The 27,194-nt window shown below is 34.6% G+C and overlaps 1 long non-coding RNA gene across 1 annotated transcript; it reads right to left on the reverse strand.

The window, feature by feature from the left end:
- Positions 1-20,188: 20,188 nt before the first annotated feature.
- LOC114542775 lies at positions 20,189-27,081 on the reverse strand. The gene is made up of 4 exons (XR_003689760.1): positions 27,022-27,081; positions 26,504-26,556; positions 21,184-21,259; positions 20,189-20,420 (listed from the first exon to the last, which is right to left on the reverse strand). It is a non-coding gene; the product is annotated as an uncharacterized LOC114542775 (long non-coding RNA).
- Between the last annotated feature and the right edge of the window lie 113 nt (positions 27,082-27,194).

Raw genomic sequence — 27,194 nt, forward strand, 5'->3', positions numbered from 1 at the left:
ATAGGTCCTACATGATTATTTAGAAATACAGAGAAATGATTATAGATAATATTGCACCACGGCTTTGAAGGTTTTGTATTTGTCCAGTGTTTATTTGACATGTTTTTAAATATCAATTATTGCAGTGCAGATCAATTATTGCAAAAGGATTTTTGTGGTGCTTAAAATCAGATGAGACATCATCAGATAAATTTGAGAGTAAATAATTTAAAAATTGGTGTGAAGTAAATCCTAAGTTCACACTTAACTTAAAATAAAACTTTGTAATCATGTTAGGAATTGAGTACATCAAACAAAAAATACTGGTAAATGATAATTTAGCTACTCTGGGGAATTTTAAGCTATTCTTTAGCTATCGCTTGCAAAACCGGCATCTTTAAGAAAAACTACTTTAAGACCATTATCAAATACACCCAGCCTTCAACCCATTCTACACTGCTTTTCTACCTCCCTATGATAGTTTAAATTCCAATCAATTCACCATGAAAATGCATGTAATTAATTCAAACAATATATAGATAGAGGCCTTATCCAATGAAATCAAATGGTGTTAAATCCAAAAATTGCCCCTAACAAAATATGCATGGGTAAATGTATCTGAAGGCAAAATAGAGAGCTTTGTGATAATTGTAATGATATAGGCAGACTCTGATGCACAATTTATACCCTTTGAAACAGTCGCAACCCTACTGTGGAGAAGCACTGTTACATTTAATAACCCCTCTGGATTTAGTATCAATCTAAAAATACAACTCAACTCTAATCCTACATTTCAAACAAAGACATTAGAAACACTGCCATATGCTGCTTCTTAGTTTAATATATATATATCACAACATTGGACTATTCTATGTTGCTCCTCTGAGGTATTCTAGGCCATAATTGCTGAGGAATTCTAATTAAGGTATTGTTTAGCTAGCCAACTATTTGACTATATAAACAGATAATAACATGGAAAATCATAGCGCAAATCATTAAACGATGAAGAAAGACCTAAATACAATTCTTGATCTATAATAGGGCTAACGAAGGCTGACAAATAAAGGCTTATACGTTGTATATAATAACACACTCGATCAGCATGTTGGCATATGACATCATGAAACATCAACTCACCTTATGAAATACCACAAACTTGAGCCGATATAGTGTATATTTTCTCACATCCTAAACGTCCATATCTTTATCGGTAATATATAAAGTTAATAACAAGATACAAATGCCATATCCGCCATAAAGAACCATATTTCTTTAATATGCGTTAATAGCGTTATAGGTTGTTTCGTTAAGTATTCAAATTTCCCTCGTGGTCTACGCTCGAAAGGCATAATGGGATAAATGGAATAATCATGCTCTGCGTCAGGCTGGACCATACAATTATCAGTATTAAACCTTTGAATGCTTTGAATTATCTCACGCTTCTGTAAATGAAAACAGCATTTTGCAAACATTATATTATGACTTTGTTCTATTTTAACAGTTCTTGACCGAATATGTCACGCCATGCTTGTAAAGTGCAAGTACGAAAAGCTTCATTGTTGACTAGGGCACTTTACCCATATTGATAATTAGCTAAATTGATAAAATCATCCAATGATCAGAACGAAAAACAATAAAATATGAACCATATAACTCTCTGAAATCAACAAACTTCAACAATGACGAACATTTGAAACACAAGTAATTTTGAAGTTTACTCAGCTGAAATTCTTCAAATTTAATGCGAAGAGCATTTTCTTAGTTTAAGAATATATATTTCTTATAACAAGAAATTGATATCTCAATATTTTCTTAAGAAAACAATTTCTCATTTTAAGAAAAACATTTTCTTATGATAAGAAAGTGATATCTCTGATATTTTCTCGAGAAATAATTTTCTTATTTCAAGAAAATGTTTTCTCAAATTAAGAAGAAAAATATCTTAAGAAAATATTTTCTCAAAATAAGAAAATTATTTCTTGAAACAAGTAAATATTTTCTTAAAACAAGAAAATTCAATTTCTTAAGAAATTCATTTTTTGCTGTGTACAAATGTTTCGTCTAAAATTTGACCATGGTTTTATAGCTAACGTCAATATCACGTACACTTTTTATGGCATATAGTGCCTATAGTATAACCACGTTATAATATATTTATATAAACGTCGTTCATTTATCGGGAATGATGAGTATTAAAACTGTGAATATATCTGTTTATTGTTTATAAATACGTTTACTGTTTACGCGGCAAATTCAAAAATAGCTTTCGTCTGTTTGCGCGTATAATTTTAAATCCTTACCTCTTAGAAGACTGAGATTCCCAGCCACTTTTAAAACAATCTGCGCAATCTTCTGCAGGAAATTTTGCGACATAATGTCCAGTAAATCCTATCCACAGTAATCCACAATAATCCACAGTTCTTTCCGCCAGTTGGCAGTTAGCGAAGTTTAAAATATATATTTTCATAAGAAACGAACTACGTCCATTCAGAATGCTTAAATAGGCATTAAAACCTTCATTTCGTCTGCATATGAAACGAAACTTGCGAATCTTTGCTCGGTTATTAAATGTTACTTAGTAAGAATGTAAAAATATTCTTGGTTGTTTGAAATAAATTGGTTGTTTGAAATTAGTATTCTTGGCAAGTGAATTGGCAACAAGCGTTTTTGATTGCCGGTTTTAAGTTAACAATGTTTCTTGCCAAGAATCCACAAAGACGCTTTCCTTGTTTTAAGAATACCAAAATTATTACTTAGAATAGAAGCTAGAACATTTACTTGTTTTAAGAAACGGTTATTCTTGCTTAAAAAAAGTTTACTTATTCAAGTAAAATTCATTCTTGATAAGAATAATTTATCCCCTTTTACTTATTTTGAGCAAACTTTTGCTTAAAATAAGAATTTCTCAAGAACATTATTCTAGGTAAGAATTCTCGATTTTGCTGTGCATGTGCATGATTATATAAATACTGTATAACTGTTTGCCTCAGTGAAATTGAAAATTATTGCCATGTGTGATCACTGATCAGTGTGATTGGGCGCAACCAGTAAAATCAACAAAACAACGTTTGCATAATTATAAATTAGACGAAACGGTAATTTTCGTAGTTCGGTTACTCTTTGCAATTAGAGTCAAATTGACTCCTTCGAAGAGTAACATTACCTTTTGGTAGAGTAACAAGACTCTATTGTAGAGTCGTTTTGACCCCAGTCGAAACTACCCTTAGAGTTGAAACAACTATATATATATATATATATATATATATATATATATAATATATATATATATATATTAATATATATATTTTTTATATATATATATATATATAATATATATATATATATATTATTATATAATATATATATAATATATATATATATATATATAATATATTATATATACAGACTGTACTGAACAACTTTTGGCAAAAAAACTTATGCGTATTTTGGTAAACAAACCCGCATTCGATAACATTGCTAGAGACCACACTGAAGTGCATCGACGCTGTTCTCGACAATCTGGGTGGTATGTTGCACCATCGGATTGACAATCGTTTGGGGTACCTTGCCTTCCTCTTTGACCTTGATTAAGCCCAATACATTTGATCGTTGATTACTCTCGACCTCGCAAACAAATACGAAAAAATCATCGTCATCGTTTTTACCATTATAAACGTCAAGTTCATCTCCCTCGTTGTTGGCACGTGGATCTCGTTCAACAACTTCCTCTGCTTGAAGTACTTGACTATGCTTGTTGACAAAATGGTTTCGCAGAGAGAAATAGTTCGTGTACGTACGTGGACATTCATTAATGCCACATAGCGCATGGAAATCCCGATCACTCTTGTGAACCCGACCGAGATGATTGATCAACGAGCGAAGAGTTTGACATGTAAAGTTAATGCATAGCCCTTACAAAAATTTCACATAAAATTTCATATATGAAACACCAATTTCACATATGAAATGAAGAATTTCACATATGAAATGAAGAATTTCATATATGAAATTAAAATTTCACATATGAAACGTGAGTTTGATGTATGAAATGCTACTTAGATATATCAATTTCTAATTATTTAAATATTACGTTTTTCAACCTGAAAAACAATTTATATATCCTTTTTTGGCTTCACAAATGAAGTAACTTAAAATTTTTCATTCATATATGAAAAGCAAATTTCATATATGAATTGCTACTTTCACATGTGAAATAATTTAAAATTTTACTTTCACACGAATTTCATATATGAAATGCTAAATTCACATGTGAAATTTTGGTTTCACATGTGAAATAATTTAAAATTTTACTTTCACACGAATTTCATATATGAAATGCTAAATTCACATGTGAAATTTTGGTTTCACATGTGAAATAATTTAAAATTTTACTTTCACACGAATTTCATATATGAAATGCTAAATTCACATGTGAAATTTTGGTTTCACATGTGAAATAATTTAAATTTTTACTTCACACCATTTTCATATATAAAATGCAACTTTCACATGTGAAATTTTGGTTTCACATATGAAATCATGCTTGTATTTAAATCATGTATCAAAAAAGAATTTCACAATCAAAGAGTTTGCTAATTTAATAACCATTAACATGCAAAACTCCTCTTAAAACATTTTATATATATATATATATAATTGTCGATCCAAACACAGTTTTTTATTGGAATTACAATGATTCATATTTTAATGGCCAGTTTCAACTTTTAAAATGTAAAGAAAACTATGTGAAATGAAAGTCTATAAAGACACAAACTAATATTGAGCACAGTAATGTTTTCAAAGAGTTAATGTCTTGAACATCTGCAAATTGATATAGATTCCGACTGTTGCTGAAAAAAGAAAACTGGCCCAAAGAAAGTCAGATAAATATCTCGTTGAAATGTCATTGTGTCCAACTGAGACGATCAGTATACCTGAAGAGCCTGAGGAATTGCAAAGCCTGTCAAGAGGAGACCTTATTAAAAAAGTTGTCCACCTTCAGAAAATGCTTTCTGAGGAGAGAAAGAAAAGGCAAACTAAACAACTTCATGATGGTAAAGCTAACTATATGCTTGATGGTATTTGTATCGTATGAGATGGTATTGTCAGCTCTGTAGACTAGTCACTAGTATATCTTACTTATCACCTTATGTTGATTCACTTTGGAAATATATGATATTGATTTGAAATTCTCAAAAGTACTACATATGTTTAATAATAATCCCAGAATCCATGTAGATCATACATGTACTGAACAGTAATATTTCAACATTGACTGTTTACCATATTTTCCTAGATCTTCCAGAAATGCTGGTTAATGCGATGATGGACAAGCGAGTTGTTGAACGACTGCAATTTCTGTCAAAGAGTATGATGCCAAGTGTGGGTATAAAGACAAATCATGGTACTCAACCTTATGTCGCTACCCCTAATGTTATTGGTACTTCAACACCACCACTCCAGACAAGAACTCCAAACCCAGCAAATCATGGTACTCAACCTTATGTCCCTAATGTTACCCCTAATGTTATTACTTCAACACCACCACTCCAGACAAAAACTCCAAACCCAGCAATAAGCCTGAAAACAACTCCATTTGGCAAAAGCCATTCACCAACAGCTGATGGCCAAACAGAGTTTACAAATGGAAGAACACCTGATGATAACCAGGTGTTAGGAAACAGGAAGAAAGTGAGAGTAAGTAATTATGATTTTAACTCTTAAATTATGTGTTTTATACAATCACCAAAAATGGCCAAAAAATTAAAAATGTTGTATATGAACTAACTGGAAGATAGTTGTTGTTATATTGGTCTTATATTATTTTGTTTGGCTTGGTACAATTATAGAATATACCAAGCCAATATTGCATTTATTTTAAAGATCTTTCAGAGGATCAATTTTAGAGTATAGAACTGCTCTGGTTTTAAAAAATAGTGTTCACTCTTGTTCTGTGAAAGTCCTATTAACTCATTAAGTAGCATAAAACAAAGCACATGTATCTATCTATAAGACTATATGGCATTCACTGTTAAGAGTTGGGTTGGCTGGTTAAATTTGTTCTCTTTTGATGTAGTGGCTACTGTGGTGATTATTAATTCTCCAAGATTGTTTGCACATCACATGTTATCTTTAACAATTTTAATGATGAAATCTTTAACAATTTTACTCAAATTAATTTAAAATAAAATAATTTCTCTTTTGTTAGTTGATGCTTACAGCAGCTGCATTAAATGAGGTGGATAGAGCAAAAAATTATTCAAAATTAACAAAGACACTGTTGGCAGCTATCTTTGATCGAGAGACGTTGCAGAAGTCGTCTTTAGCTGGCAAAAAGAATAAAGATGAACAACTTGATCCAGCTAAAGTGCAAATGATAATAGGTATGTGTGTACTGTATGTTTTAATGATAAGCTTGTTTTTCAACTGCTTTCACATTCAATATTTGCAACTAGTATGATTTCCCCATGCCTACAAATTGATACCGGTATGCTAAAACTGATCTAGCTAATCAATTTTGTGTTGCTAGAATTGCCTTACAACATGAAAGTGATATAACCTATTTGTATTGAAATAAATTGATATATTTTCTTTTACTTAGAATATGTAACTACAACATTTCCTGGAACTGAGAAGACAGCTATAAGGAATGCAATTTGCCAGAAGATAAAAGATGAGAAGATGGTGTGCAAAAGAAAAATTATGAATGAACTGGATAAGTGTTTTTAAATGTTAGCTAGTTAAACTGCAATTATTTTTATGTATATATGTCTAATCCCTGTATATTTGTTAAAGTTCTGTTAACTTTTGTATTTAGATTTTAATGTATAAACATTAAATTTTCAATTCTATAATTGGTATTTTGTGTTGAATTTCATACATCATGCAGTGATTTCATAATCATCTTAAAATTTCATATGTGAAACATTTCATATATGAAATATTCCTGGGTGCATCATATGAAATGGTTTCACATATGAAATGATTTCACATGTGAAATGTTTCATATATGAAGTGTTTCAATTCCACACAAGGTTTCACATGTGAAATGATTTCACATATGAAAGTTTTCACATATGAAATGATTTCACATGTGAAATGTTTCACATGTGAAATCATTTCATATGTGAAATGTTTCATATATGAAGTGTTTCAATTCCACACAAGAGTTTCACATGTGAAATATTTCATATGTGAAATTGTCATGTGAAATTTTCGTAAGGGAGGTTACAGTGATAGTGCATTCCGGACATCGTCGAAGCTATAGGAGTAATATTGGAGACGTATTTCAGTTCATGTACTACTCTACTTCAACTAACTGTGGGACTTGTTGACCTTAGATGTTCCCACATATATCTGCAGTAAGAACTTTGGGTGCAAAACACTGAGCTATATTATAATTCCTGGAGGACTGGTTCGTCATTTTTCGGTAACTTCGCCGCCATCTTTTCGAAGCAAAAAACATGGCGGACTTAACCTTTTGCGCAGTGCGCAGTATTCCTCTGTGCTCATACCGTGTACTTGGTCGAGATGATTTGCTAACCTTGCTAAATTTATACTACCACAGCCAAATACACGACAGTTCCTACGCGAGCGACGCATATTAAGATGATTGCTCAACAAATTCCTAATAATAATTGGCTCATTTTTTCGTGGGTCAGGTATTTTATTAGCCCCGTATTAGCCCCGTATTAGCCCCGGAAAAGTCCGGGCTTGTCAACGCAAACTCTTGCTTAAGGAAGACAAAGTCAAACGATCTAAACAAGAAAACAGTGTAGTGCCCGGACAATATGTTTAAAATATTTGTAAAATTGTTCTACTTTATTATATTGTTACAAGCGTTAATCCGTGTCTTAATTTATGCTCCAAGCATCGCGTTGTCCATAACACCAATATATATTTCCCTCTAAAAATGCATACATTTTTGCATTCGCCATACCCCCTTTTTCCTCCCTTTGAGGAGCTTGGGCCTGAAATATCTCATTGAGCAGATGAGCATCTTTTCATGAACATTTATGAGCATATGCTCATAGGCCCGTTTGGGCCCTATGTGGCCTTATATGGCACTATTAGGCCCGATGGCCCGATTGCTGACTGCGCGTCCTAACCCGCGATTATGGAAAAATATTCCATTAAATATCTATGAGAGCAAGTAAAACAGGAAATCCAGGGAGAACAAGCCAACAGTGTACTAGCCAGTGTACTAGCTCGTTTTTACTCAAACAAACCACCTATGCGAAACAAGAAATACGGTTACCATATGAACGTCAAAGAATCGCGCGAGTATAGGCGAACATTTGTGTTAAATAACTGTTGACATCACATATGTAAAAACTACATTAACATATGTGATCTTCCACGGGAAAACATACGTTTACGCTATTTCGTTCGTTCAAAAATATCGTTCGTTATCCGTTCGTTTGCCGTTCAAACGCTTCAAGCGTTCGTTGAAACGATTTTCGAGATCGTTCATCGTTCGAAATTGCCCGTTCGAACGCTTAGGAAAAATCGTTCGAAAATTGGTCCAAAAGCGTTCAACGGTTTGATTTACCGTTCGTTGAAACGTTTGCCGGAATTTCGTTCAATCGCATTGGATTTGGTTCAACATTCGATTAAACATTTGCAATGTTACAACTTTAGAGAAGAAGCGCAGAATGTGTTACACAGAAATACTCCCAGAAATGTATTCAGTTCCTTAGTAGAAGGCTTGTAAAGGAAATAGTAGGGTTATATCATTTTAGCCTAATCGAATGCTTTTTTGCGCTTCATGTTCTGGTTTATGCTTAGCGTGCTCTTATTTCCTTAGCGACAAATTTCACGTTATAAGCTTTCTTTTAAAAATTTATCGTTTTTGTGCTTCGGTAATGCACTGAATGGTTAGAATTTGTGTTTTAATATACTTCTGTAGCTTCCATAAAGCCAAAGTTCACCGCGCGCACAAACAACGTCGCAAGCCATATATTACAGCATTACGAGCCATAATATGCCTTGGCAAGGTGCTAATTAAGTTGCATAATTGTCGGAAGTCTGTAATGTATGTAAACAGACAAAACCAGATTTTAAAATCAGTAAATTGAGGGATTTTGCGTGTTACATATTATCGCACTTGTAAATTTATTTACAAAGTGCGATAAATTTAAGCTAATTTATTTACATCTGATAATCTGATAGCAGGGCCTCCGTCCGAAGCAGCTACTGATTAAAATGTATTCAAAATAAAGGACCGCATCCTAGGACGAGAATGCGGTTCAGCATTTCAGCTCGTTGTCTTTAATGCAGTCTGACATGCAAATTATATACAACAATTGAAATACCCTAGCTAATATTTGAAGACATAAATACAGTGACCTAACGCGCGTTCGGTAGGGTTAGGACGAGAACTAAAATAAGGTTCCCCAGTTATTGGGGGCCAGAATAGATAACGAAACATCATAGTATATGAGCAAAACGTGATCAATGACAAACAGCGAATTAAGGGACCCGGCAGTACCAAGTATATCTCAAGACCCCATCCTCTGTTCGTTATGCCACTGCATGAATATCCAAGCAATTTAAATATGACGCGTGCATCTAGTCTAAAACTGGAGCAGTGCCCCGCTTGCAAAATTGTCTTATTTCCTTAAAAGGGTATATTTGTCTCACCAGATCTAAGCCATCTGGCTCGATTGTTGCTGGCATGTTGAAAGGTATCAATTGGCATAAATATAACTTATGGCATAAATATAACTCATGCATTGTAAATGTTTATTTAGACTCTTAATTCACAAAAAAATTACTTCATATATGTTGATATATAATGCACATTTCAGCACAATTCACTCCCCATGCATGTAGCTATATTTTGGTTGTGATTTGATTTCTCTCGACTAGCTCCTCGAATCGGAAACGTGGAACGCGGAAAAGTCTCAAATCGTACCAAATCATAGAGACTGTATGAAAGTAATGAAGCTATATCAATGATGTTCATTGTGTGACATTGTTTATTACAATAAAAAAACAAGAGTGTCGTACAATGAACATCATAATATTGCTCAGGGAAATTTAGCCTATAGGCTTTGATAATGCACAAAATATCATCTGGTCAACATAATTAGAGCTGTGGCCCGTGTGAAAAATATAACAAAACAGAAATTATGATTTATATTATACCATTTAAGTTTTGTTGATATTAAACTACCATAAACCATCAAAGACGCCGTCTACAAATTCCGTTTTTGTGAGATTGAGTTTAGCGCTATGTTTTAACCAAGTGCGCGCAGCCTTGCGCACAACTGGCCCAAGCCCAAGGGCAAGTTGCCAAGCTAACGTGTACAAACATTTAAGTTTGACCTTTCGGATATTTCGCTTATATTATTTCGCCATACTTCATCAGAAAACGAACATTAGAATTTATCTTGCTTGGACAACATATCAGCTGCTTGGGCAACAGGAAAATATTCACTAATTTTGATTTGGGCTCCTTTATTAGGAAATTACATTCCGGATATTAAATTGCAATTATGCATGGTCATTGCACCTTGAAGCCTGCCAGCTAGAGCGGCAAAATGAACAAATTTGAAATGGCGCCTATCAACTGTTTATGTGTATATGAGCGCTTTACCAGTAAAGTAAAGTACTTTACCAGTAATTTCGCGAAGACTAAACCAAATATTTGCTGGATATTAACATCTATATGGAGAAGTCAAGGCGTTTTACCCCTGCATATAAAGTATAAAGGTATGAGACTATACGAAACATTAGCTATTATATAAGGCAAGTCATGACTGGGCATACTTTATTAGGCGCGCTTGCAATTATTTCCCTCCCAGCATTGAAATCAGGTTTATCGATGAAATCATCAACAGAATTCGTATTACGGTTGGCTCGATTTAAAGTTTTTTTCCTTGAGTGTGTTTGCCTGGCTAAACTGTAGCTCTCTATTGATCCATGCATATATCGAAATATGACACGCATTCGAAGTAAGATTTCATATAGATGATCATGCAATTATATATAACAAGACGTTCTCAATTGCATTTTATGTATATATGCTAACGCGAGTAAATGGAGTCGGATATAATGCGCACTGCAATATAATCCTTTAGATTACTTGCCATGGCCGGTGGAATCGAGTTGGGCCACGATCATCCAATCATTCCGAATAAACATGACATGAAAGGTTGCCAGACCTTTAAAATGGCTTGGCTGAGGTTAGAGTAGTTGTTAGCTTGGTGGTTACAATTTAATAGGATGCATTTACTCACATTGAAACAACAATTGTTTGCAAACTTTTCTGACATTTGTCAAAAAATATGTGGGTAGATGCTACCTTGAAATTATATATAATTATATGATATAAAAAGTTTTCGCAAGACAAAATGGATTGATGCTTTGATGCATGCCTTAATCATCTGTCTGGGGAAATCTTGATTAGTTAATTTTATTGTAAGCAGGAGGCACAAATTGTGTCACAAGTAGATGTCTCGAAGATGTTAAGGATCGGGTGTTTCTTAAAATGGTGAGTATAAACTCCCCTGTGCATGCATTTGGCATTGTCGTTTCTATATGGGCGGCAGCATTGCTATAAGCTTTGCAAAAAAAATTATTTGCACTCTTTGTGATTTAAAAACTCGGTTTCTATATGGGCCGTGTGCTATTGCTATATGCTTTAGTAAAAATAATGTGCACTTTTGTCTTGCTGCCGGGGTTGAGTATTAAGTTGCTTTGCAGGACGGATTTTCGGACCTTTAGGATTGCGGATTGCCGCGGTCGTTTGAAATGAAGATTTCGAAAATTATCCCACTAATTTATGCGTTCTATGTCTTTAGGTCACTATTGTTAGGCTCATGCAGTTAGCTTAGGCATTTTTACACAGTTAACTATGTAGATGGTCGAATATATGGGGGGAATGAATATAGTGACCACCAATAATTTAGTTAGATCACAAGTATTAATTAGCGACTTGTTATACTGGTTAAAAATCATAACACATGCATATGTGATCGTATGGTCACAAAATATGTAACTAATATGAAAAAAATATGGCGGCAGAAATAGCGACATTGCAGCTTTAGCTTTGCAAAGAAAATATAGCGATGGTGCATGCAATCGACAAAATGGATATTGTCAATATTTAAAATATTCTTAAGGTAATGATGCCCTTACACGGGACGAAAATTTAGATTTGCACAAAATTTGCACCAGATGCAAATTTGGTGCAAATTTCGTATTTTGAATTTGCAACCATTGCGTATTCATCTTTGCAACCGAATAAATTTGCAACACGTTTGCCACAAATTTGCCAGCGTGGCAAATTTATCCCAAAATTTGCAAGACATTTGCGTATAGGTGCCAATTTTGAGCAAATTCATCAGGCTCTCTAGTAAATTCGTAAGTTCGTTAAAATCGGTTTTTATGCTTTAGCGTACAAAAATAAGTATGGAAAACCTCAAAGAAATTGTAACAGGCTTAAAAAAAAATTTCATGTGTTACTAGCATATATATTTCCAACAAATTGGCAACAAATTGGCACACAAATTTGCATATAAATGTTACGCAAAGCTTTATTGTGTTTAGAGATATGCATATAAAAATAGCTGCAAAAAAAGAAATATCAAGAGCATGACAGGGATTAGTGATTAATTTTTGCCACAAGACGCCTGAGTAAATATAATTTTCGGCCATTAGCAAACATTAATCGCCTTTCCCTTTCATGTATGACATATCGTGGGATTAAATGAGTAATAAGAGGAAAATATTTGTAATCCTCTCAGAACTGATACCTGGATAAACAGTCTTAAGTCGTCACTTATCTTAATGGTTGCATTCTTTAAAAAAGTGTGCGTGCTGTAGGGCATTCAAGTTCCTATGTCAATCAATTGTGTTAAAAATGTTGCTCGGTCAAGCATGTAATAGATTACGTCATCAAAAGTTCAATTCGATAAAATAAGAGTGAAAATAGTTTAAGTTAAAAGATATTGTTCACAGACATATTGTTGGTATATTTTACTAGTTGTTGATGATGAATATTTTAAGTTGTGAACATTTTTAAGTATTGATCGATTGAGCAGAAAACCAACTCGACTAGTGCGACAACGCCTTAAATAAACAAGATATGAGAGCTGGAACGAGCTTCTAAGACCAACCCACTGGTTACATGTACAACGCTGATTGGCTGGATAAGGATCAGCCCACTATGGTTGATGACGTATGCAAGAGTCACTGAACCCTCATTATAAAAGGGCGTGCACAGCACCTGAACCTTCAGTGGACTAGCGGATAAAAAGCATGTGAAACGTTAAGAAGCTCAACCTGACGGAGCAGACGACCAAAGACAAGAACGCAAAAACGAAGATCGAGAAGTAGAGAAGAGAAGAACGGAGAAAGAAGAGAACATTATTGAACTTTAGTAAACCCTTGTAAAGATCTCGTACCTCGCGTATCAATTAAAGAATCTTATAACAATTTGGTGGAGGAACGGCTCTAAAAAAAACCTCGCCTATGTACTATAGTAACAACGGGTGAATACTGGCCTTGCTGAAGCGACCTGATGACTGGTTCGAAGGAAACGCACGTTCTGTATTCATCCATACTTCTCCTTATGGTGATGCTAGACTTTGTTTCATTTTTTGGTTGTATGTTCAAGACAACTGTCCACAACCTCTACACTTTCCATGAACTTGAATTGAAACTACAGTCGTTTTGCCCTCAGTCTGCAGTCCAATACGAGTTTGGCGACATGTACTCTCTCTATCCGAACATGTTGGCTATATCGAAGATCCAGCTAAAGAGGCACCAATGGAAACCTCCGTGGTCGTGTACATTTATGGTTTAGAGAGTGTGAATCTCAGAGTCCTCCAATCCTTCCTAATGGTCAGAACGCTTGTATTATGGACATGAAACTGGACGCATTTTAAGATTTGTATAATATAAGTTTTTGTCATTCTCATGTTACACGTATATGTTTATCATTTGTTTGTTTATGTGCCATAATATTAAACACGAGAGTATATAGCTGTTCAACTAAAATTCCTTAGGTACACTCAGCATGCTGATTAAACATGTTGCCGTAGGATAGCGCATGCATGTTTTTAATTGGGTCAGTATATAAATTTAATTCTGACGCTTTTAGTTTTGCGTCATTCGTTGATAATATATTTTCTCTTTCCCCGGGACAGTCAAGGGTCTCCCAAACTTATTGTAATGGATTACAATTCTTTTTCAAGCCAAAAGCTTAAATATTAGGCACATTCTTGTTTTCTCTATGTAGACTCGGTAATTATATTGTCGATGAAAACCTACATTTTGGAGTTTGGTTTGCCGTGCATGACGTTTAAAAAAGTAAAATGAGTTTCAGTTATATTAAGAAGTATACGTATAAAATTTGTTTGCATAAGTTGAAATATTTTGAAGAATTATTAAGACGTATATTTAGGTTTAGGTTATTATTATGGAGAGATGTTTTGTCGGAAGAGCTTTATAATAATTTCCTGTTATGTGAGTTGATCAACCAAGAATCTGAATACAATTTTCGCTGTTGCAATGATAAGATATTTTATGAAATTTGAATAATTTTTGGTACACTTTCTGACTGCATCTACACAATTTATAATTTCGCTTAAGTCCCTGGTACATACATTCAGGAAAACAGGAAATTTTTACCCCTTGTTTTCACACTAATTTTGGTTTAATATTGCTATATTCTGACGTGTTTAATATAATTATATGACATTATTATAGTTAGATTACCCCTGAGGTGCATGTAGGCATAAGTCAATTATATTCAGATCAGTTGTATCTCGTATAATCAATTATGTAGTGTTGTCGTAGAATAACAACACGTCTATATGAATGGTTTCAGTTATTAGGCATTTGGTAATATGCCCGTGATAGCCACGCCGAGCTCAAAAAAAATTAGAATAGTTGGGAATTTGTAAACATATTATATACACACATATCTATGACACTATTATATTTAGTCCACTTAAGTTCATTATAGCTCACTCGAAGCTGGGGACAGCTTATTCTAGGTGAGGAGGATTGTTACGCAAAGCTTTATTGTGTTTAGAGATATGCATATAAAAATAGCTGCAAAAATAGAAATATCAAGAGCATGACAGGGATTAGTGATTAATTTTTGCCACAAGACGCCTGAGTAAATATAATTTTCGGCCATTAGCAAACATTAATCGCCTTTCCCTTTCATGTATGACATATCGTGGGATTAAATGAGTAATAAGAGGAAAATATTTGTAATCCTCTCAGAACTGATACCTGGATAAACAGTCTTAAGTCGTCACTTATCTTAATGGTTGCATTCTTTAAAAAAGTGTGCGTGCTGTAGGGCATTCAAGTTCCTATGTCAATCAATTGTGTTAAAAATGTTGCTCGGTCAAGCATGTAATAGATTACGTCATCAAAAGTTCAATTCGATAAAATAAGAGTGAAAATAGTTTAAGTTAAAAGATATTGTTCACAGACATATTGTTGGTATATTTTACTAGTTGTTGATGATGAATATTTTAAGTTGTGAACATTTTTAAGTATTGATCGATTGAGCAGAAGACCAACTCGACTAGTGCGACAACGCCTTAAATAAACAAGATATGAGAGCTGGAACGAGCTTCTAAGACCAACCCACTGGTTACATGTACAACGCTGATTGGCTGGATAAGGATCAGCCCACTATGGTTGATGACGTATGCAAGAGTCACTGAACCCTCATTATAAAAGGGCGTGCACAACACCCCAACCTTCAGTGGACTGACGGAGTGAAGATTAACATGTGAAACGTTAAGAAAGCTCAATCTTTACAGAACCAACAACCTTTACAGAACCAACAACCTTCAGTGGACTAGCGGAGTAAAGATTAACTTATGAAACGTTAGAAAAAACATATAACATAAATATTACTGTAGCAAATATAATACCAAATCCGTGTCAAATTTGCTGTATAGAGCAAATCTATTGCAATTTTGTTGAATTAAATTTTCGAACGATTCCTAAATTAAATTTCAATTTTCAAATCACAATTACTATTATAAACTATATCTATACTTATTATAACCATCTAAACGAAGACCTTATATTAATTTGGTTGAAACCTATACGCGGCTTCATTTTTAGCGTTTTTCTAGTGCGTTAAAACCTTTTTTATAGTTGTCGATTAATTTAAATTAGATTGTAAACCTCTGGGTATCGGTGGCGTGAGTATTAGAGCGCAAGTGTGCGGGGGCGGATTAGCGTTATGAGTGTCACCGGGCGATAGGGATAAAAGGAACCCCCTGATGACATCATTGAAGGAAGACAATCTACTTTACTTGATAAGTTTGAGCATATTAAATACTGGTATTATCGATACATATCGATACAGTCGCGATATAAATTTATATAGCGATATAGATTTATATAAAGAGCGCGAAATATTGATAAAAGATCAGAGTTTGCGAAATATCACATTAGAAACCGAAAAATTTACTTTTCGTTATATAAAAAAGCTTAACTGCTCGGAATGAATCAGAATACCACTTTAAAGTCATTAGGTATGTCATAAAGAAACAGATTTTTGACGTTTTAAAGTAACATTATTTTTCGAGCCGAAGCGAGGCGGCAGACTATATATGCTTAGCTTGACATTACACGAAGTTCCTGTTATTTATTATTTTTTATTATTATCAAAATATTTTATGAGGGTGCCACAATCACCCATAGGTGCTTTTCATGTAGGCCCTCAATTTAAATACAATCAATAACTTAGCTAAAAATAAATTCTACATAAAAACAAGGAACGAACATTAAAAAGGTAACTACCTGTCCGTGTCCGAGTTATATAAATTAAAGTTGAAAAAACTCAATCTATCGAATTATTTAATTTTTCGATATGTGTCACAAACCGGGGGTGAGCCGCGGGGATCGGCTTCGCCTCGTGAAATATCAGCGGTAAAAATGCGGGACGCAAGGTGCGGCGAACGAAAAGTTTACAACCGGCTAGCTAAGGACATGGACGAATTCCGCTTTTATCCGGTATCAACGTATGAGATCCGTAAGGTGCGGCGAACGAAAAGTTTACAACCGGCTAGCTAAGGACATGGACCAATTCCGCTTTTATCCGGTATCAACGTATGAGATCCGTAAAATTGTGAACTCGTTTTCACCAAATAAAGCACCTAGCATAGACAAGGTATCGTTTAGAGTGATTAAAGATGCTTTACCTGTTATATTACCAACATTAAAAGAGATATAGATCGCTAATTGTTCTTGTTAAAGTCACACCACTTTTAAAAGAAGGAGACTTTGAAATATATACTAAATGATAACCGGCCTCTGTCACGCTCCCAGCAGCTTCGCTAAATGCTCCATGTGGTCGCGCAAAATCAATTTCCTGAGTATTTAACTACACAGCAAAAAATGAATTTCTTAAGAAATCATTGTTGAAGTCATTGCTGACTTCCTAGTCAACAATGAAGCTTTTCTTACTTGCACTTTACAAGCATGGCGTGACATATTCAGTCAAGAACTGTTAAAATAGAACAAAGTCATAATATAATGTTTGCAAAATGCTGTTCTCATTTACAGAAATCCAGCGTGAGATAATTCAAAGCATTCAAAGGTTTAATACTGATAATTGTATGGTCCGGCCTGACGCAGAGCCTGATTATTCCATTTATCCCATTATGCCTTTCGAGCGTAGACCACGAGGGAAATTTGAATACTTAACGAAACAACCTATAACGCTATTAAACGCATATTAAAGAAATATTGTTTCTTATGGCGGATATGGCATTTGTATCTTGTTATTAACTTTATATATTACCGATAAAGATTTGGACGTTTAGGATGTGAGAAAATATACACTATATCGGCGCAAATTTGTGGTATTTCATAAGGTGAATTGATGTTTCATGATGTCATATGCCAACATGCTGATCGAGACATCGAGTGTGTTATTATATACAACGTATAGGTATAAGCCTTTTTTTGTTAGCCTTCGTTAGCCTTTATTCCACCCTATTTTAGATCAAGAATTGTATTTAGGTCTTTCTTCATCGTTTAATGATTTGCGCTATGATTTTCCATGTTATTATCTGTTTATATAGTCAAATAGTTGGCTATGCAGGGATAGCTAAACAATACCTTAGTCCTTAGAATTCCTCAGCAATTATGGCCTAGAATACATCAGAGGAGCAACATAGAATAGTCCAATTTTGTGATATATATAACTAAGGAGCAGCATATGGCAGTGTTTCTAATGTCTTTGTTTGAAAATGTAGGATCAGAGTTAAGTTGTATTTTCAGATTGATAGCATACTAAATCCAGAGGGGTTATTAAATGTAACAGTGCTTCTCCAGTGGTTGCGACTGTTCCAAAGGGTATAAATTGTGCATCAGAGTCTGCCTATATCATTAAAATTATCACAAAGCTCTCTATTTTGCCTTCAGATACATTTATCCATACATATAAGTGTAGGCACAATTTTTGGATTTAACACCATTTGATTTCATTGGATAAGGCCTCTATCTGTATATTTGTTTGAATTAATTACATGCGTTTCATGGTGAATTGATTGGAATTTAAACTATCATAGGGAGGTAGAAAAGCAGTGTAGAATGGGTTGAAGGATGGGTGTATTTAATAATGATCGTAAAGCAGTTTTCTTAAAATAGCAAGCAATAGCTAAAGAATAGCTTAAAATTCCCCAGAGTAGCTAAATTATCATTTTACCAGTATTTTTTGTTTGATGTACTCAATTCCTAACATGATTGCAAAGTTTTATTTTTAAGTTAAGTGTGAACTTAGGATTTACTTCACACCAATTTTTAATTATTTACTCTCAAATTTATCTGATGATGTCTTATCTGATTTTAAGCACCACAAAAATCCTTTTGCAATAATTTATCTGTACTCTGCAATAATTGATATTTAAAAACATATCGAATAAACACTGGACAAATACAAAACCTTCAAAGCCGTGGTGCAATATTATATATAATCATTTCTCTGTATTTCTAAATAATTATGTAGGGCCTATAATTCTCATGTATTAACGTCTGCTGTGTATTCTATATTATGACTCATGATTTTTAGTAAATTTACATTACATTCTTACTTATAACAAAATATCATGTCAGAGTTTCTAGGGTTTCTTGAGAATTAACTTTTCTTATTATAAGAAAATATTTTCTTTAGAAATATTTCTTATATTAAGAAAAATTTCTTAAGAAAATTTTTCTCATTATGAACATTCTATAAGAAATTTTGGACTAATTTCAAGAAAATTTCTTAAACTGAGGAATTATTTGTGTGCAACTTTTCTTATTTTGAGAAAATTTTCTTAAGAAAAAAATTCTTAAGAAAAAAAGTAAGAAAATTTTCTTATTATTCTCCCAAGAAAATTATTTTAAGAAAATTTTCTTAAAATGAGTTTTTTTTTCCTAAAATAAGAAAATGATTTTTTGCTGTGTAGGGAAAAAACGCCTTATATTACCGTTCATCAAAGCAGTAAGACAAGGAGTCATTCGACAGAAATCTATTTTTGACAGATGCGATCTTGGATGCTATATGGATGGAAAGGAATGGACTACAGTCGCTTGATAAGATTTATCAAAAGCGTTTGAAAGCGTTAATCATCTGAACTTCTTAACAAACTTCGCTCAATGGGTGCTTCTACCGCACAATAGCTTGGTTTAAGAGTTATTTGTCTAAAAGGAAACAGTCGGTCAAATTGGTCAAAATTTGTCAGATATATACTTGCTCGGTTGAATATGGTGTGTCTCAGGCCTCCATGCTTAGTCCATTATTGTTATTTAACATCTGTATAAATCATTTACCGACTGTTCATGACAAGTGCACGTGCCCTTTGGAATCTTCTGCGGACTATTCAAAAGTCTACTTGTCGTTCTTTATTATAAATAAGTCTACCACAGGCTCAACTTAGGAATGATTTGCAGAAAATTGCAGTGTGGTGCATGCAACGTGGTGCATGTTTTTCCAATAGTCTGCTTATTAATCCAGAAAAAAAAAGCTTTGGATTACCACAAATGTTGAAGGGAATACAAGATTTCAGTGTGTCCTTTCTTGATAAACAACTACAACCACTGTCCGCTGCAAACGATTTGGGATGGAATTGGATGGGTGTTTAGTATCGAAATGTATGAAATCTCTGTGTCAAATTAACCGAATTAAACATATCCTAGATGACCATACCCTTGTGACAATAATAACTAACGCTTTAGTATCCAGCAGATTACGTACATTACTCTTCTTCTGTTTAGGCGAATACACGAAACAAGAATGTCGCCAAACTGCAACGTGTACACAACTTTCCTGCAAGAATAGTGACTGCGAAAGGCAAATATGACCATTTAACACCAGTGTTACGTCAAGTAAATTGGCTTCCCGTCAGTTACGTTTCAAAGATGCAGTGATGACTTTCACGTGCTTAAAAGGACTGGCTCCTTCATACCTATTAAGCAGATTTTCATATCGATCAGAGGCACATAATCGTGGCACAATTAAGGGGAAAATATTTTAATATCTAATGTTATTTCCTAATGACTTGTTCTAAATTAATAAAACTATTCTTTATGCAAACTAAGTTTAGAAATTCTCGGGATTTTGGCAAGTTATACTGTGCAATTTTGTTAGATTTATATATTTTATTAGGTTTTTGGACTATATGATCTCGGAAAGTAAACAGTTAACAGTTATATTATTACGGGTCTAGATCCTGGAAACAGGTTGCGGTTGTAAGTGACAGCGTCCGCTATGATCTCGCACCTTTGTTTCTGACTATTGGAAGTAAACCTAGAGCTCCTTACATCCTGTTTACCCATGCTTTTAAAGACCCGAGTTATTTCCTTTGAAAGAATAAGCTATTCAAAAAAACTTCGCATCGACGATATCCTTCAAACGCAATCAGTTTAAAAATACCAAAATCGTTCCTTAGCACTATAATTATGTAATAAAGTACATGCTGCTTTCAAACGAGGATTTTTATCATTTTTAACTAAAATCTTCGAGCAGAACCAGTGCAGTCGTTCAAAAACGTCAGTAAAAGCCGAAACCTATACATAGGGTTACGCAGGCCTGGTTTTCGGCGCCTAGCAGTAAACAGAGCAGCCTCTCTATACCCTACTACAAAGCTTTTTGGTTTAAAAACAAAACAGCTGAAAAATAAAGTTTACTCAACTACGTTAAAATTACTCCACCCATTGGACTTTCCTTACCCGTTTCTTCATCTGAAGTTTGACCACGACCCTTAATTAATCGAGGCAGTATCAAGGCTGATGATTTGTATGATTTCTAAAGGGCGTCAGAATCAAAGTCAGGAAAAGTAATACAACGTTAATCACGTTTAAATAGTTTAAAATGCATTAAATAGAACGCTATATGAACAAATGTACCTAAACATACAAGGCGTTTGATTATATTTTAAATAAAACGTTGAATAACTTTGGATTCAACGTCTTAAACCTAATGTTGACAAAACACCCTGGATCCAGTTTACGGGTAGCGTTTCGAGACTTCTCTAGAAAAGCATCAACTAGAATTTTATTCACTTTCAAAAAGTGAGAGCCTTTCGAAAAGGGGAAAATCTCTAAATGAATCCGTTTAAAAACTGAAAAATTAATCGAATGGGAACATATTGTTATTATCATTACTGATTTCTTTAAACATCAAAATACGAGAATAGCAAGACTAAGTTGGCAGGCTGGCCTAACCACTGAAAAACGTTCAACCAATATGTACCATAAACCGGAACCAGGATATATTAAACTTTAAAACTTAGAATATAATTAAGTAACAAAAGTCCTAGCCCCTAACCAAAAACCCGGTTTTCGGTGGCTGACAAAACAACTGCTTAGAAGCAACGCGGGCAATACGGTCTCTTGCTAGTATAAGGTGGTATTTGTATACCAAGAAAGCAAATTCGGATAGCATATATAGTATAAACAGAGTGCTTAAATTACCTAATTGATAATATCTTTGTTCCAGTGAGAACTAATTAAAGTCTACATTTAGTAAATCAATTTTTTTATCGTGCGTTTGGAGAAATATCGCGTGAATATAATTTTGCAGATCAGGGACCAGGGGTCGGTTGTATAAAAATGTAGTAAACTCTTAATCATAGTTAGTAACAGAATTGACCAATCAGAGTCATGTATTTCTGAGTTAACTACGATTTAACTATGCAAAATGTAGTTAAGAGCTTTATACAACCGGCTCCAGATGTATAAAACTCTTTAACTACATTTTGCATAGTTAAATGAGCAATACACGACTCTGATTGGCCAATTCTGTCGTTAACTACAGTACATGCAGTTATACAACCGGCCCCAGAGGATTGCCAAATTAAATTTTTCACGCGGTATTTCCACAAACGTACGATAAAATACTGTTTTCAACATGCAAGCTTTCAAGAACCTACAAATTAAATATTGTTCAGTATCCATTAGGGCTTACACGAATTAATAACGCGATAATACAAATAGCGGTTATAATCTAGGGCATATGGTTATATAGCGTGCATGCATGGATGCATTCATGTATTAAACCACTTAACGCCGTTAATTATGTGTTGCTTTAACCCTGATCTGCCCCCATTTCTGGGTATTAAATACGTCACAGTTCTGTCAGCACGGTATTACGAACTTTAAAGCACTACGAAGAACCATGATCAAGGGCATTGATTTGAATGTGCTATAGTCAGACTTAAACTAGTTAGCCTCCAAATTCCATCTGAATCACAGAAGAATTCGCCTTTCCAATGGCATAACAAACAAGATGGTTTCGTCATCAACTTTATCATAACCGGGTATTAAATTTCGCGCTATGCGTTGAACGGGTATAAAGGACGCCGGACCAAAACTCTCGAACAAGTTTGAGCACCAAATCTCGGGCGTAACTCCATCATTACCATAATGAAATCGTTCAGGGTGCCGTTGAAACCAGGGAACGTGCGCAAAACAAAACGAATGTACCTTATCCCGATACGAAATCGACTGGCGTACGAAACAATCGATAATGCCGGTCTTTCCTCTACACCTTCCATATCCACACCTCCATGGAATCGTCCTGCCCACCTTGCTAAAATGTAAGCAAAACGACTTAGACGGGAAAACTCTGACCCGTATCGTTCCCCTGAAAATTCGATCGACGCGTATTTGTCGTAGAGGTAAGGAATGTTGTCGACTGGTATGCCAGGAAGAAATATTTTGTAAACAGCACTCAGGTACTCGTGCTCATCACAATCTAACTGTTCAATAACGTGAGGTAAACCAAGGGAGTAACCATCCAGAGTAAACCATAACTCATCACGAATGTCAAGCCTACCATCACACAAATGAAGAATATCAATTGCAAGCTTGCTATCAACTATTTCGCTACAAGATTGATGGCCTTCGCGCTGTTGTAGTTTATCAGTCAAATCGCTAAAATGCTGCACACATTTTGGAATTCAAGTTCTCTCAAGTTCTGATCTCTCAAAAACTTTCTCATAATTTGCAATTCAATTGACTTATTATTGTTCGAATAGTTACCTAGTATGCCATTGTACCGTTCAAAGCTGAACAACCAAAAACTATACACTGGTCCATAGTCAAGAATACAATCGGCCAAATGTGTATGCATATGCATATTCGGTGTAATGCGTTGTGTTCCATATAACTTTTCGACATCACGACAGAACTTTACAAGCAGAGAATGCGCAAGAACCACGTCATGTATTTTAATCATTGGCCGTGACAGAATTTTACAAGCTTTAACAAAATTCAACCAGCATTTGTAATGTTTACCAGGTAGATGACCTAACAATGCAAACGGAGAGAAGACAGTTTACCCAGGTTTTCCACTGTTCTGCCGTAAATCCAGAAAACGACTTGGCTATTTTGAACGGAAGTCGACCCATGTTTGAAGGTGTATTACATATGTCTACTTTCTGTTGAATAAGTTCCAAATCTGCACGTGTCAAAAGAGAAAGTTCCAACCACAATTCCATCATGCGTTTCGCAGTTCCCAGAAATAAATTATGCATCGGATCAACAATAGTAAACCTAATGCAGTCGAAGTATGGTAGTCGGAGAAGTTCGGAATATCTAGCGCCATATAGAGACTCCTTCGCATTACGCAATTCCTGCGTCAACTGCGCTAAAATCTCCTCAAACATGCCTCCTATGGTCAACAATATTTCTCCCACTACTCGAATTGAATCCGGAATAATCAGTTGCATCACCGAATCCACCAGTAACGAACTCTTTGGTGCACTTATTGCAACCACGTTTAGAGTTTGAGCAGTGAACCCGCAAACCTTCTTACTGGCTGGCATATCACAGGCTACGCACAACAAAGCAGCTCGAAAGCGTTTGGGTAAAATAAGTGAGCCAGAATGTCGTAGGGTCACGCCTTCCTCCCAAAGAACAACAAGCTCATCAACGAGTGGTTTAAGGTATGAGTTAATGTTATTCTTGGGCTCACTAGGTCCGGGAATGATTCCGACGAGAAAAATATTTTGTCGTTTTAAAGCGCTCACTGCGCGGAAGGTTCATCAAAACAAGGTACAAAACTCCGACAGAATATGGTGTGTGATCATATGGTTGCATCCAATCAACATTGAGCATAAAGCTATAATTACGAGGAGATGCCAGAAAGGATGATCCATTGAACATCTGAAAATCTCTCCAGACTCGTCCTTTCAAATACGTCACACATAACTTGATGAGCAGTTCGAATATCACGATTTCTCCACAACTCACATCGCTGGGTAAAACCAGCTCGCCTAACAAACTGTTGCAATGTTGCAATAACACTCTGGTAACAATATATTTTTTGAGGATATAATCGCTTACCACCATCTTTAAGAGTTACCTCTTTCAACAGAGTTGAGCTGCATGGTTGACGCATGCGCAATTGTCTATAATTTTAGACAAATAACGTACTTAGTAAACTTGTCACCTACCAGGCCTACTTCTTTTCTAAAAAGGTACAGCGATCCAGGAAAAGCCAAGGAGAATGTGGCAAGCCAATTGTTGGAAAGAGATGCTGCTTGAAAGAATCGTTTCAACGACAAAAGCAAAAACTCCATTGCGTTGTCCGGTATGGGAAAGTAGGTCCAAAAAAACGCAAGTAAAATAACTAGACAATTGAGCAACGTGCGGTTGGAAGGAGAATCTGACGTATTGACACTAACGGATGGAATTTTAGTGTCTTCGTCGATTTCATTATCTGAAATATCATCCCAGATCTCACGCTCAAGCAGTTCTTCGCGGAACAATTCATCAGCCGAGTCAGGTTCAGTATAATTGCTATCGCAATGATTTGATGGAAGAGGGAAACATGGAGTGACCTGGTCGATCACAATAAAGTTGTCTTCATCATCACTACTGCCTTCTAAAATTGGATCTCTGCCACGGGTTTGAATTTTGGTCAAAATAAACTTCCCTATGTCGCCTGAAAGTTCTTGCAGGTAAATAGGTCTGCAATGTGGACACAAGGTCATATAGTTGTTGTATTCAGCCATGATTGTTTTTAGATTTTTATAAGCGATGTTGATATAAAAACAAGAGTTTAAAAGAAACACAAAGGGCTAAACGGGGGTAGTAGATGCTATTCAGGGACACTATAAGTGTCCAGGTGACCTAAACCAACCAATTAGAAGCCTCATATTTATTTCGCGCTAAATCTAGAATTCGAGAGGGAAACTCGAAGGAAAAATTTTCAAGTTGTTTTGACAAGCCAGTTTTTATACACTTAACATTTAATTTTTTAACGAAAGCTACCAGTTTTTTAAAAAAATGGCAATCAATGGTCAGAATGAGGAACTCATGCGACGTATTTTGGCAAGTCAACGGACAATCATTGAACAAAATAAAAAATATTACATCAACAAGAGCAGAATATAGCTAAAGAGCGCGGGGCACAGCTTGCTACCCGAGAGAAAATCCCCCTTATTTTAAAGGTAAATGCTTACTCATTCGAATTAAAGTAATTTAATCAATCATTTCTATATGGGGAAGAAAAACTGTGTATGTATTACGATCCACTAAGCCTTTTTCAACAGAATACAGTTTTTGCAAATGCTTAAATGTATACAACAATGGTGTCCCAAAGCAAACAATGCAATGTAGTACAGTATGATAACTTGAATTTGTAAGAAGAGGAGGGATTGGAAGGAAGGACTACAGTATCAACATATAATAATAATGGTGCATATAACCAAATCATTAATCAATGCAACAATGAAATCAAACATGAGCATGTCATGCAGGATATGGTTTGCTGCTGACCTTGAGTATTGGGTATAGTGATATAAAGCAAATTTCCCTTTTCAGATTTTCATTTTATTCTGTTTATAGTTTGTCTAGTCCATTTCCTATGATTTTCCCTTTAAAAGGGTGAAAATTAATTGCCCAGGGTCAGGGATGACAGTAGAAATTGTCAACAGCATGATAATTTAAATGTGAATATTCTGGTGATTAAACAGGGGTAGAACTCCATACATGCCACTGGAATATTGCATGCTTGTAAATTTCAATGATGATGAAAACTTACAGTAATTTCAGTGATTAATTAATACTTGTCACTTGGATTCCAATCCAAACTCCCTATAAAATAATGAAAGATTTTAGACAATATTAATATTATGTATGGTCAGATATATATAAATAATACAAGACAGTTTTAGTAAAGAAGTGTAGTAGCTAATATTTTATTATATTAACTTTGGTGGGCATTGCGGTGTACTTTGCGGGCTAAAATGATAAATTTGCCAGGCTAAAATCTATTTTAGCCCACCTTGTTCTTAGCCAATCAGAAGAACGACTGTAGTGTTTATCCATTGTAGTGTTTCTATACAAAAATCGCCCTTTAAAAAGTTAATATAATAGTGATACAGTTGATGTTCTTGGGCATAAATGTGTTTTTGGCCCTCCTCAGAATACTGTTTAACCCTCGCTACGCTCGGGCTAAAATAAGTCCAGAGTCGGGCCAAAAACACATTTATGCCAGCAAACATCAACTCTATTGTTATATTGCATGCTATTATAATCTTCATGATGATGAATACTTACATCAATTTCATTGATTTATAATCATTTTCATTTGGATTTCAAGTAAAACTTCCTAAAAATAAAACAATTTCAGACAATATTGACATAATTATTATGCACATCAATATTTATATAGATTAAAGAAGAGAGCTTTAGTAACTACCCAATAACCTATATGCAATTACATTTAATTT

This window comes from Dendronephthya gigantea, unplaced genomic scaffold (assembly GCF_004324835.1).
Source record: "Dendronephthya gigantea isolate DGI-Jeju-01 unplaced genomic scaffold, DenGig_1.0 000396F, whole genome shotgun sequence".
Taxonomy (NCBI): Eukaryota; Metazoa; Cnidaria; class Anthozoa; order Malacalcyonacea; family Nephtheidae; genus Dendronephthya; species Dendronephthya gigantea.